Below are 13,423 nucleotides of genomic sequence, written 5' to 3' on the forward strand. Positions count from 1 at the left end.
TGGGAACACAAAGTTTCTTTTCAGTTGCAAACTCCATTCCATACATATATATGGGGAGGTAATAGCTCCAACTCGGTTTTACAGTGAAAACTGCAGGAACTTCAAACCGGCACTAGGAAACAGACTGAGAAAGCAGAGAAAAAGTGTCTCCTGCAACCCGTTCCCTTGGTGCTAGATGAACGAACGTCTCTCCACTTGCTCAGTTCTGAGAGGTAAGTGTGTGTGAAAGCCGTCCTTCACCTAGCTTGTTGGGAACACAAAGTTTCTTTTCAGTTGCAAACTCCATTCCATACATATATATGGGGAGGTAATAGCTCCAACTCGGTTTTACAGTGAAAACTGCAGGAACTTCAAACCGGCACTAGGAAACAGACTGAGAAAGCAGAGAAAAAGTGTCTCCTGCAACCCGTTCCCTTGGTGCTAGATGAACGAACGTCTCTCCACTTGCTCAGTTCTGAGAGGTAAGTGTGTGTGAAAGCCGTCCTTCACCTAGCTTGTTGGGAACACAAAGTTTCTTTTCAGTTGCAAACTCCATTCCATACATATATATGGGGAGGTAATAGCTCCAACTCGGTTTTACAGTGAAAACTGCAGGAACTTCAAACCGGCACTAGGAAACAGACTGAGAAAGCAGAGAAAAAGTGTCTCCTGCAACCCGTTCTCTGGGTGCTAGATGAACGAACGTCTCTCCACTTGCTCAGTTCTGAGAGATAAGTGTGTGTGAAAGCCGTCCTTCACCTAGCTTGTTGGGAACACAAAGTTTCTTTTCAGTTGCAAACTCCATTCCATACATATATATGGGGAGGTACTAGCTCCAACTCGGTTTTACAGTGAAAACTGCAGGAACTTCAAACCGGCACTAGGAAACAGACTGAGAAAGCAGAGAAAAAGTGTCTCCTGCAACCCGTTCCCTGGGTGCTAGATGAACGAACGTCTCTCCACTTGCTCAGTTCTGAGAGATAAGTTTGTGTGAAAGCCGTCCTTCACCTAGCTTGTTGGGAACACAAAGTTTCTTTTCAGTTGCAAACTCCATTCCATACATATATATGGGGAAGTACTAGCTCCAACTCGGTTTTACAGTGAAAACTGCAGGAACTTCAAACCGGCACTAGGAAACAGACTGAGAACGCAGAGAAAAAGTGTCTCCTGCAACCCGTTCTCTTGGTGCTAGATGAACGAACGTCTCTCCACTTGCTCAGTTCTGAGAGATAAGTTTGTGTGAAAGCCGTCCTTCACCTAGCTTGTTGGGAACACAAAGTTTCTTTTCAGTTGCAAACCCCATTCCATACATATATATGGGGAAGTACTAGCTCCAACACGGTTTTACAGTGAAAACTGCAGGAACTTCAAACCGGCACTAGGAAACAGACTGAGAAAGCAGAGAAAAAGTGTCTCCTGCAACCCGTTCCCTTGGTGCTAGATGAACGAACGTCTCTCCACTTGCTCAGTTCTGAGAGATAAGTGTGTGTGAAAGCCGTCCTTCACCTAGCTTGTTGGGAACACAAAGTTTCTTTTCAGTTGCAAACTCCATTCCATACATATATATGGGGAGGTAATAGCTCCAACTCGGTTTTACAGTGAAAACTGCAGGAACTTCAAACCGGCACTAGGAAACAGACTGAGAAAGCAGAGAAAAAGTGTCTCCTGCAACCCGTTCTCTGGGTGCTAGATGAACGAACGTCTCTCCACTTGCTCAGTTCTGAGAGATAAGTGTGTGTGAAAGCCGTTCTTCACCTAGCTTGTTGGGAACACAAAGTTTCTTTTCAGTTGCAAACTCCATTCCATACATATATATGGGGAGGTACTAACTCCAACTCGGTTTTACAGTGAAAACTGCAGGAACTTCAAGCCGGCACTAGGAAACAGACTGAGAAAGCAGAGAAAAAGTGTCTCCTGCAACCCCTTCCCTTGGTGCTAGATGAACGAACGTCTCTCCAATTGCTCAGTTCTGAGAGATAAGTGTGTGTGAAAGCCGTCCTTCACCTAGCTTGTTGGGAACACAAAGTTTCTTTTCAGTTGCAAACTCCATTCCATACATATATATGGGGAGGTACTAGCTCCAACTCGGTTTTACAGTGAAAACTGCAGGAACTTCAAACCGGCACTAGGAAACAGACTGAGAAAGCAGAGAAAAAGTGTCTCCTGCAACCCGTTCCCTGGGTGCTACATGAACGAACGTCTCTCCACTTGCTCAGTTCTGAGAGATAAGTGTGTGTGAAAGCCGTCCTTCACCTAGCTTGTTGGGAACACAAAGTTTCTTTTCAGTTGCAAACCCCATTCCATACATATATATGGGGAGGTACTAGCTCCAACTCGGTTTTACAGTGAAAACTGCAGGAACTTCAAACCGGCACTAGGAAACAGACTGAGAAAGCAGAGAAAAAGTGTCTCCTGCAACCCGTTCCCTTGGTGCTAGATGAACGAACGCCTCTCCACTTGCTCAGTTCTGAGAGATAAGTGTGTGTGAAAGCAGTCCTTCACCTAGCTTGTTGGGAACACAAAGTTTCTTTTCAGTTGGAAACTCCATTCCATACATATATATGGGGAGGTACTAGCTCCAACTCGGTTTTACAGTGAAAACTGCAGGAACTTCAAACCGGCACTAGGAAACAGACTGAGAAAGCAGAGAAAAAGTGTCTCCTGCAACCCGTTCCCTTGGTGCTAGATGAACGAACGTCTCTCCACTTGCTCAGTTCTGAGAGGTAAGTGTGTGTGAAAGCCGTCCTTCACCTAGCTTGTTGGGAACACAAAGTTTCTTTTCAGTTGCAAACTCCATTCCATACATATATATGGGGTGGTAATAGCTCCAACTCGGTTTTACAGTGAAAACTGCAGGAACTTCAAACCGGCACTAGGAAACAGACTGAGAAAGCAGAGAAAAAGTGTCTCCTGCAACCCGTTCTCTGGGTGCTAGATGAACGAACGTCTCTCCACTTGCTCAGTTCTGAGAGATAAGTGTGTGTGAAAGCCGTCCTTCACCTAGCTTGTTGGGAACACAAAGTTTCTTTTCAGTTGCAAACTCCATTCCATACATATATATGGGGAGGTAATAGCTCCAAATCGGTTTTACAGTGAAAACTACAGGAACTTCAAGCCGGCACTAGGAAACAGACTGAGAAAGCAGAGAAAAAGTGTCTCCTGCAACCCGTTCCCTGGGTGCTACATGAACGAACATCTCTCCACTTGCTCAGTTCTGAGAGATATGTGTGTGTGAAAGCCGTCCTTCACATAGCTTGTTGGGAACACAAAGTTTCTTTTCAGTTGCAAACTCCATTCCATACATATATATGGGGAGGTACTAGCTCCAACTCGGTTTTACACTGAAAACTGCAGGAACTTCTAACCGGCACTAGGAAACAGACTGAGAAAGCAGAGAAAAAGTGTCTCCTGCAACCCGTTCCCTTGGTGCTAGATGAACGAACGTCTCTCCACTTGCTCAGTTCTGAGAGATAAGTGTGTGTTAAAGCCCTCCTTCACCTAGCTTGTTGGGAACACAAAGTTTCTTTTCAGTTTCAAACTCCATTCCATACATATATATGGGGAGGTACTAGCTCCAACTCGGTTTTACTGTGAAAACTGCAGGATCTTCAAACCGGCACTAGGAAACAGACTGAGAATGCAGAGAAAAAGTGTCTCCTGCAACCCGTTCCCTTGGTGCTAGATGAACGAACGTCTCTCCACTTGCTCAGTTCAGAGAGATAAGTGTGTGTGAAAGCCGTCCTTCACCTAGCTTGTTGGGAACACAAAGTTTCTTTTCAGTTGCAAACTCCATTCCATACATATATATGGGGAGGTACTAGCTCCAACTCGGTTTTACAGTGAAAACTGCAGGAACTTCAAACCGGCACTAGGAAACAGACTGAGAAAGCAGAGAAAAAGTGTCTCCTGCAACCCGTTCCCTGGGTGCTAGATGAATGAACGTCTCTCGACTTGCTCAGTTCTGAGAGATTAGTGTGTGTGAAAGCCGTCCTTCACCTAGCTTGTTGGGAACACAAAGTTTCTTTTCAGTTGCAAACTCCATTCCATACATATATATGGGGAGGTACTTGCTCCAACTCAGTTTTACAGTGAAAACTGCAGGAACTTCAAGCCGGCACTAGGAAACAGACTGAGAAAGCAGAGAAAAAGTGTCTCCTGCAACCCGTTCCCTTGGTGCTACATGAACGAACGTCTCTCCACTTGCTCAGTTCTGAGAGATATGTGTGTGTGAAAGCCGTCCTTCACCTAGCTTGTTGGGAACACAAAGTTTCTTTTCAGTTGCAAACTCCATTCCATACATATATATGGGGAGGTACTAGCTCCAACTCGGTTTTACTGTGAAAACTGCAGGAACTTCAAGCCGGCACTAGGAAACAGACTGAGAAAGCAGAGAAAAAGTGTCTCCTGCAACCCGTTCCCTTGGTGCTAGATGAACGAACGTCTCTCCACTTGCTCAGTTCTGAGAGATAAGTGTGTGTGAAAGCCGTCCTTCACCTAGCTTGTTGGGAACACAAAGTTTCTTTTCAGTTGCAAACTCCATTCCATACATATATATGGGGAGGTACTAGCTCCAACTCGGTTTTACAGTGAAAACTGCAGGAACTTCAAACCGGCACTAGGAAACAGACTGAGAAAGCAGAGAAAAAGTGTCTCCTGCAACCCGTTCTCTGGGTGCTAGATGAACGAACGTCTCTCCACTTGCTCAGTTCTGAGAGATAAGTGTGTGTGAAAGCCGTCCTTCACCTAGCTTGTTGGGAACACAAAGTTTCTTTTCAGTTGCAAACTCCATTCCATACATATATATGGGGAGGTACTAGCTCCAACTAGGTTTTACAGTGAAAACTGCAGGAACTTCAAGCCGGCACTAGGAAACAGACTGAGAAAGCAGAGAAAAAGTGTCTCCTGCAACCCGTTCCCTTGGTGCTAGATGAACGAACGTCTCTCCACTTGCTCAGTTCTGAGAGGTAAGTGTGTGTGAAAGCCGTCCTTCACCTAGCTTGTTGGGAACACAAAGTTTCTTTTCAGTTGCAAACTCCATTCCATACATATATATGGGGAGGTAATAGCTCCAACTCGGTTTTACAGTGAAAACTGCAGGAACTTCAAACCGGCACTAGGAAACAGACTGAGAAAGCAGAGAAAAAGTGTCTCCTGCAACCCGTTCCCTTGGTGCTAGATGAACGAACGTCTCTCCACTTGCTCAGTTCTGAGAGGTAAGTGTGTGTGAAAGCCGTCCTTCACCTAGCTTGTTGGGAACACAAAGTTTCTTTTCAGTTGCAAACTCCATTCCATACATATATATGGGGAGGTAATAGCTCCAACTCGGTTTTACAGTGAAAACTGCAGGAACTTCAAACCGGCACTAGGAAACAGACTGAGAAAGCAGAGAAAAAGTGTCTCCTGCAACCCGTTCCCTTGGTGCTAGATGAACGAACGTCTCTCCACTTGCTCAGTTCTGAGAGGTAAGTGTGTGTGAAAGCCGTCCTTCACCTAGCTTGTTGGGAACACAAAGTTTCTTTTCAGTTGCAAACTCCATTCCATACATATATATGGGGAGGTAATAGCTCCAACTCGGTTTTACAGTGAAAACTGCAGGAACTTCAAACCGGCACTAGGAAACAGACTGAGAAAGCAGAGAAAAAGTGTCTCCTGCAACCCGTTCTCTGGGTGCTAGATGAACGAACGTCTCTCCACTTGCTCAGTTCTGAGAGATAAGTGTGTGTGAAAGCCGTCCTTCACCTAGCTTGTTGGGAACACAAAGTTTCTTTTCAGTTGCAAACTCCATTCCATACATATATATGGGGAGGTACAAGCTCCAAATCGGTTTTACAGTGAAAACTACAGGAACTTCAAGCCGGCACTAGGAAACAGACTGAGAAAGCAGAGAAAAAGTGTCTCCTGCAACCCGTTCCCTGGGTGCTACATGAACGAACATCTCTCCACTTGCTCAGTTCTGAGAGATATGTGTGTGTGAAAGCCGTCCTTCACATAGCTTGTTGGGAACACAAAGTTTCTTTTCAGTTGCAAACTCCATTCCATACATATATATGGGGAGGTACTAGCTCCAACTCGGTTTTACACTGAAAACTGCAGGAACTTCTAACCGGCACTAGGAAACAGACTGAGAAAGCAGAGAAAAAGTGTCTCCTGCAACCCGTTCCCTTGGTGCTAGATGAACGAACGTCTCTCCACTTGCTCAGTTCTGAGAGATAAGTGTGTGTTAAAGCCCTCCTTCACCTAGCTTGTTGGGAACACAAAGTTTCTTTTCAGTTTCAAACTCCATTCCATACATATATATGGGGAGGTACTAGCTCCAACTCGGTTTTACTGTGAAAACTGCAGGAACTTCAAACCGGCACTAGGAAACAGACTGAGAATGCAGAGAAAAAGTGTCTCCTGCAACCCGTTCCCTTGGTGCTAGATGAACGAACGTCTCTCCACTTGCTCAGTTCTGAGAGATAAGTGTGTGTGAAAGCCGTCCTTCACCTAGCTTGTTGGGAACACAAAGTTTCTTTTCAGTTGCCAACTCCATTCCATACATATATATGGGGAGGTACTAGCTCCAACTCGGTTTTACAGTGAAAACTGCAGGAATTTCAAACCGGCACTAGGAAACAGACTGAGAAAGCAGAGAAAAAGTGTCTCCTGCAACCCGTTCCCTGGGTGCTAGATGAACGAACGTCTCTCCACTTGCTCAGTTCTGAGAGATTAGTGTGTGTGAAAGCCGTCCTTCACCTAGCTTGTTGGGAACACAAAGTTTCTTTTCAGTTGCAAACTCCATTCCATACATATATATGGGGAGGTACTAGCTCCAACTCAGTTTTACAGTGAAAACTGCAGGAACTTCAAGCCGGCACTAGGAAACAGACTGAGAAAGCAGAGAAAAAGTGTCTCCTGCAACCCGTTCCCTTGGTGCTACATGAACGAACGTCTCTCCACTTGCTCAGTTCTGAGAGATAAGTGTGTGTGAAAGCCGTCCTTCACCTAGCTTGTTGGGAACACAAAGTTTCTTTTCAGTTGCAAACTCCATTCCATACATATATATGGGGAGGTACTAGCTCCAACTCGGTTTTACAGTGAAAACTGCAGGAACTTCAAGCCGGCACTAGGAAACAGACTGAGAAAGCAGAGAAAAAGTGTCTCCTGCAACCCGTTCCCTTGGTGCTAGATGAACGAACGTCTCTCCACTTGCTCAGTTCTGAGAGATAAGTGTGTGTGAAAGCCGTCCTTCACCTAGCTTGTTGGGAACACAAAGTTTCTTTTCAGTTGCAAACTCCATTCCATACATATATATGGGGAGGTACTAGCTCCAACTCGGTTTTACAGTGAAAACTGCAGGAACTTCAAACCGGCACTAGGAAACAGACTGAGAAAGCAGAGAAAAAGTGTCTCCTGCAACCCGTTCTCTGGGTGCTAGATGAACGAACGTCTCTCCACTTGCTCAGTTCTGAGAGATAAGTGTGTGTGAAAGCCGTTCTTCACCTAGCTTGTTGGGAACACAAAGTTTCTTTTCAGTTGCAAACTCCATTCCATACATATATATGGGGAGGTACTAGCTCCAACTCGGTTTTACAGTGAAAACTGCAGGAACTTCAAGCCGGCACTAGGAAACAGACTGAGAAAGCAGAGAAAAAGTGTCTCCTGCAACCCGTTCCCTTGGTGCTAGATGAACGAACGTCTCTCCACTTGCTCAGTTCTGAGAGATATGTGTGTGTGAAAGCCGTCCTTCACCTAGCTTGTTGGGAACACAAAGTTTCTTTTCAGTTGCAAACTCCATTCCATACATATATATGGGGAGGTACTAGCTCCAACTCTGTTTGACAGTGAAAACTGCAGGAACTTTAAACCGGCACTAGGAAACAGACTGAGAAAGCAGAGAAAAAGTGTCTCCTGCATCCCGTTCCCTGGGTGCTAGATGAACGAACGTCTCTCCACTTGCTCAGTTCTGAGGGAGAAATGTGTGTGAAAGCCGTCCTTCACATAGCTTGTTGGGAATACAAAGTTTCTTTTCAGTTGCAAACTCCATTCCATACATATATATGGGGAGGTACTAGCTCCAACTCGGTTTTACAGTGAAAACTGCAGGAACTTCAAACCGGCACTAGGAAACAGACTGAGAAAGCAGAGAAAAAGTGTCTCCTGCAACCCGTTCCCTTGGTGCTAGATGAACGAACGTCTCTCCACTTGCTCAGTTCTGAGAGATAAGTGTGTGTGAAAGCTGTCCTTCACCTAGCTTGTTGGGAACACAAAGTTTCTTTTCAGTTGCAAACTCCATTCCATACATATATATGGGGAGGTACTACCTCCAAATCGGTTTTACTGTGAAAACTGCAGGAACTTCAAACCGGCACTAGGAAACAGACTGAGAAAGCAGAGAAAAAGTGTCTCCTGCAACCCGTTCCCTTGGTGCTAGATGAACGAACGTCTCTCCACTTGCTCAGTTCTGAGAGATAATTGTGTGTGAAAGCCTTCCTTCAACTAGCTTGTTGGGAACACAAAGTTTCTTTTCAGTTGCAAACTCCATTCCATACATATATATGGGGAAGTACTAGCTCCAACTCGGTTTTACAGTGAAAACTGCAGGAACTTCAAACCGGCACTAGGAAACAGACTGAGAAAGCAGAGAAAAAGTGTCTCCTGCAACCCGTTCCCTGGGTGCTAGATGAACGAACGTCTCTCCACTTGCTCAGTTCTGAGAGATAAGTTTGTGTGAAAGCCGTCCTTCACCTAGCTTGTTGGGAACACAAAGTTTCTTTTCAGTTGCAAACTCCATTCTATACATATATATGGGGAGGTACTAGCTCCAACTCGGTTTTACAGTGAAAACTGCAGGAACTTCAAACCGGCACTAGGAAACAGACTGAGAACGCAGAGAAAAAGTGCCTCCTGCAACCCGTTCTCTTGGTGCTAGATGAACGAACGTCTCTCCACTTGCTCAGTTCTGAGAGATAAGTGTGTGTGAAAGCCGTCCTTCACCTAGCTTGTTGGGAACACAAAGTTTCTTTTCAGTTGCAAACCCCATTCCATACATATATATGGGGAAGTACTAGCTCCAACTCGGTTTTACAGTGAAAACTGCAGGAACTTCAAACCGGCACTAGGAAACAGACTGAGAAAGCAGAGAAAAAGTGTCTCCTGCAACCCGTTCTCTGGGTGCTAGATGAACGAACGTCTCTCCACTTGCTCAGTTCTGAGAGATAAGTGTGTGTGAAAGCCGTCCTTCACCTAGCTTGTTGGGAACACAAAGTTTCTTTTCAGTTGCAAACTCCATTCCATACATATATATGGGGAGGTAATAGCTCCAACTCGGTTTTACAGTGAAAACTGCAGGAACTTCAAACCGGCACTAGGAAACAGACTGAGAAAGCAGAGAAAAAGTGTCTCCTGCAACCCGTTCTCTGGGTGCTAGATGAACGAACGTCTCTCCACTTGCTCAGTTCTGAGAGATAAGTGTGTGTGAAAGCCGTTCTTCACCTAGCTTGTTGGGAACACAAAGTTTCTTTTCAGTTGCAAACTCCATTCCATACATATATATGGGGAGGTACTAGCTCCAACTCGGTTTTACAGTGAAAACTGCAGGAACTTCAACCCGGCACTAGGAAACAGACTGAGAAAGCAGAGAAAAAGTGTCTCCTGCAACCCATTCCCTTGGTGCTAGATGAACGAACGTCTCTCCACTTGCTCAGTTCTGAGAGATAAGTGTGTGTGAAAGCCGTCCTTCACCTAGCTTGTTGGGAACACAAAGTTTCTTTTCAGTTGCAAACTCCATTCCATACATATATATGGGGAGGTACTAGCTCCAACTCGGTTTTACAGTGAAAACTGCAGGAACTTCAAGCCGGCACTAGGAAACAGACTGAGAAAGCAGAGAAAAAGTGTCTCCTGCAACCCCTTCCCATGGTGCTAGATGAACGAACGTCTCTCCACTTGCTCAGTTCTGAGAGATAATTGTGTGTGAAAGCCGACTTCACCTAGCTTGTTGGGAACACAAAGTTTCTTTTCAGTTGCAAACTCCATTCCATACATATATATGGGGAGGTACTAGCTCCAACTCGGTTTTACAGTGAAAACTGCAGGAACTTCAAACCGGCACTAGGAAACAGACTGAGAAAGCAGAGAAAAAGTGTCTCCTGCAACCCGTTCCCTGGGTGCTACATGAACGAACGTCTCTCCACTTGCTCAGTTCTGAGAGATAAGTGTGTGTGAAAGCCGTCCTTCACCTAGCTTGTTGGGAACACAAAGTTTCTTTTCAGTTGCAAACCCCATTCCATACATTTATATGGGGAGGTACTAGCTCCAACTCGGTTTTACAGTGAAAACTGCAGGAACTTCAAACCGGCACTAGGAAACAGACTGAGAAAGCAGAGAAAAAGTGTCTCCTGCAACCCGTTCCCTTGGTGCTAGATGAACGAACGTCTCTCCACTTGCTCAGTTCTGAGAGATAAGTGTGTGTGAAAGCCGTCCTTCACCTAGCTTGTTGGGAACACAAAGTTTCTTTTCAGTTGCAAACTCCATTCCATACATATATTTGGGGAGGTACTAGCTCCAACTCGGTTTTACAGTGAAAACTGCAGGAACTTCAAACCGGCACTAGGAAACAGACTGAGAAAGCAGAGAAAAAGTGTCTCCTGCAACCCGTTCCCTTGGTGCTAGATGAACGAACGTCTCTCCACTTGCTCAGTTCTGAGAGATATGTGTGTGTGAAAGCCGTCCTTCACCTAGCTTGTTGGGAACACAAAGTTTCTTTTCAGTTGGAAACTCCATTCCATACATATATATGGGGAGGTATTAGCTCCAACTCGGTTTTACAGTGAAAACTGCAGGAACTTCAAACCGGCACTAGGAAACAGACTGAGAAAGCAGAGAAAATGTGTCTCCTGCCACCCGTTCTCTGGGTGCTAGATGAACGAACGTCTCTCCACTTGCTCAGTTCTGAGAGATAAGTGTGTGTGAAAGCCATCCTTCACCTAGCTTGTTGGGAACACAAAGTTTCTTTTCAGTTGCAAACTCCATTCCATACATATATATGGGGAGGTACTAGCTCCAACTCGGTTTTATAGTGAAAACTGCAGGAACTTCAAACCGGCACTAGGAAACAGACTGAGAAAGCAGAGAAAAAGTGTCTCCTGCAACCCGTTCCCTGGGTGCTAGATGAACGAACGTCTCTCCACTTGCTCAGTTCTTAGAGAAAAGTGTGTGTGAAAGCCGTCCTTCACCTAGCTTGTTGGGAACACAAAGTTTCTTTTCAGTTGCAAACTCCATTCCATACATATATATGGGGAGGTACTAGCTCCAACTCGGTTTTACAGTGAAAACTGCAGGAACTTCAAACAGGCACTAGGAAACAGACTGAGAAAGCAGAGAAAAAGTGTTTCCTGCAACCCGTTTCCTTGGTGCTAGATGAACGAACGTCTCTCCACTTGCTCAGTTCTGAGAGATAAGTGTGTGTTAAAGCCCTCCTTCACCTATCTTGTTGGGAACACAAAGTTTCTTTTCAGTTTCAAACTCCATTCCATACATATATATGGGGAAGTACTAGCTCCAACTCGGTTTTACAGTGAAAACTGCAGGAACTTCAAACCGGCACTAGGAAACAGACTGAGAATGCAGAGAAAAAGTGTCTCCTGCAACCCGTTCCCTTGGTGCTGGATGAATGAACGTCTCTCCACTTGCTCAGTTCTGAGAGATAAGTGTGTGTGAAAGCCGTCCTTCACCTAGCTTGTTGGGAACACAAAGTTTCTTTTCAGTTGCAAACTCCATTCCATACACATATATGGGGAGGTACTAGCTCCAACTCGGTTTTACAGTGAAAACTGCAGGAACTTCAAACCGGCACTTGGAAACAGACTGAGAATGCAGAGAAAAAGTGTCTCCTGCAACCCGTTCCATGGGTGCTAGATGAACGAACGTCTCTCCACTTGCTCAGTTCTGAGAGATTAGTGTGTGTGAAAGCCGTCTTCACCTAGCTTGTTGGGAACACAAAGTTTCTTTTCAGTTGCAAACTCCATTCCATACATATATATGGGGAGGTACTAGCTCCAACTCGGTTTTACAGTGAAAACTGCAGGAACTTCAAACCGGCACTAGGAAACAGACTGAGAAAGCAGAGAAAAAGTGTCTCCTGCAACCCGTTCCCTTGGTGCTAGATGAATGAACGTCTCTCCACTTGCTCAGTTCTGAGAGATAAGTGTGTGTGAAAGCCGTTCTTCACCTAGCTTGTTGGGAACACAAAGTTTCTTTTCAGTTGCAAACTCCATTCCATACATATATATGGGGAGGTACTAGCTCCAACTCGGTTTTACAGTGAAAACTGCAGGAACTTCAAACCGGCACTAGGAAACAGACTGAGAAAGCAGAGAAAAAGTGTCTCCTGCAACCCGTTCCCTTGGTGCTAGATGAACGAACGTCTCTCCACTTGCTCAGTTCTGAGAGATAAGTGTGTGTGAAAGCCGTCCTTCACCTAGCTTGTTGGGAACACAAAGTTTCTTTTCACTTGCAAACTCCATTCCATACATATATATGGGGAGGTACTAGCTCCAACTCGGTTTTACAGTGAAAACTGCAGGAACTTCAAGCCGGCACTAGGAAACAGACTGAGAAAGCAGAGAAAAAGTGTCTCCTGCAACCCGTTCCCTGGGTGTTAGATGAACGAACGTCTCTCCACTTGCTCAGTTCTGAGAGATAAGTGTGTGTGAAAGCCGTCCTTCACCTAGCTTGTTGGGAACACAAAGTTTCTTTTCAGTTGCAAACTCCATTCCATACATATATATGGGGAGGTACTAGCTCCAACTCGGTTTGACAGTGAAAACTGCTGGAACTTCAAACCGGCACTAGGAAACAGCCTGAGAAAGCACAGAAAAAGAGTCTCCTGCAACCCGTTCTCTGGGTGCTAGATGAACGAACGTCTCTCCACTTGCTCAGTTCTGAGAGATAAGTGTGTGTGAAAGCCGTCCTTCACCTAGCTTGTTGGGAACACAAAGTTTCTTTTCAGTTGCAAACTCCATTCCATACATATATATGGGGAGGTACTAGCTCCAACTCGGTTTTACAGTGAAAACTGCAGGAACTTGAAACCGGCACTAGGAAACAGACTGAGAATGCAGAGAAAAAGTGTCCCCTGCAACCCGTTCCCTTGGTGCTAGATGAACGAACGTCTCTCCACTTGCTCAGTTCTGAGAGATAAGTGTGTGTGAAAGCCGTCCTTCACCTAGCTTGTTGGGAACACAAAGTTTCTTTTCAGTTGCAAACTCCATTCCATACATATATATGGGGAGGTACTAGCTCCAACTCGGTTTTACAGTGAAAACTGCAGGAACTTGAAACCGGCACTAGGAAACAGCCTGAGAAAGCAGAGAAAAAGTGTCTCCTGCAACCCGTTCTCTGGGTGCTAGATGAACGAACGTCTCTCCACTTGCTCAGTTCTGAGAGATAAGTGTGTGTGAAA

The sequence above is a fragment of the Camelus bactrianus genome, chromosome 1 (genome assembly GCF_048773025.1).
Source record: "Camelus bactrianus isolate YW-2024 breed Bactrian camel chromosome 1, ASM4877302v1, whole genome shotgun sequence".
Classification (NCBI taxonomy): Eukaryota; Metazoa; Chordata; class Mammalia; order Artiodactyla; family Camelidae; genus Camelus; species Camelus bactrianus.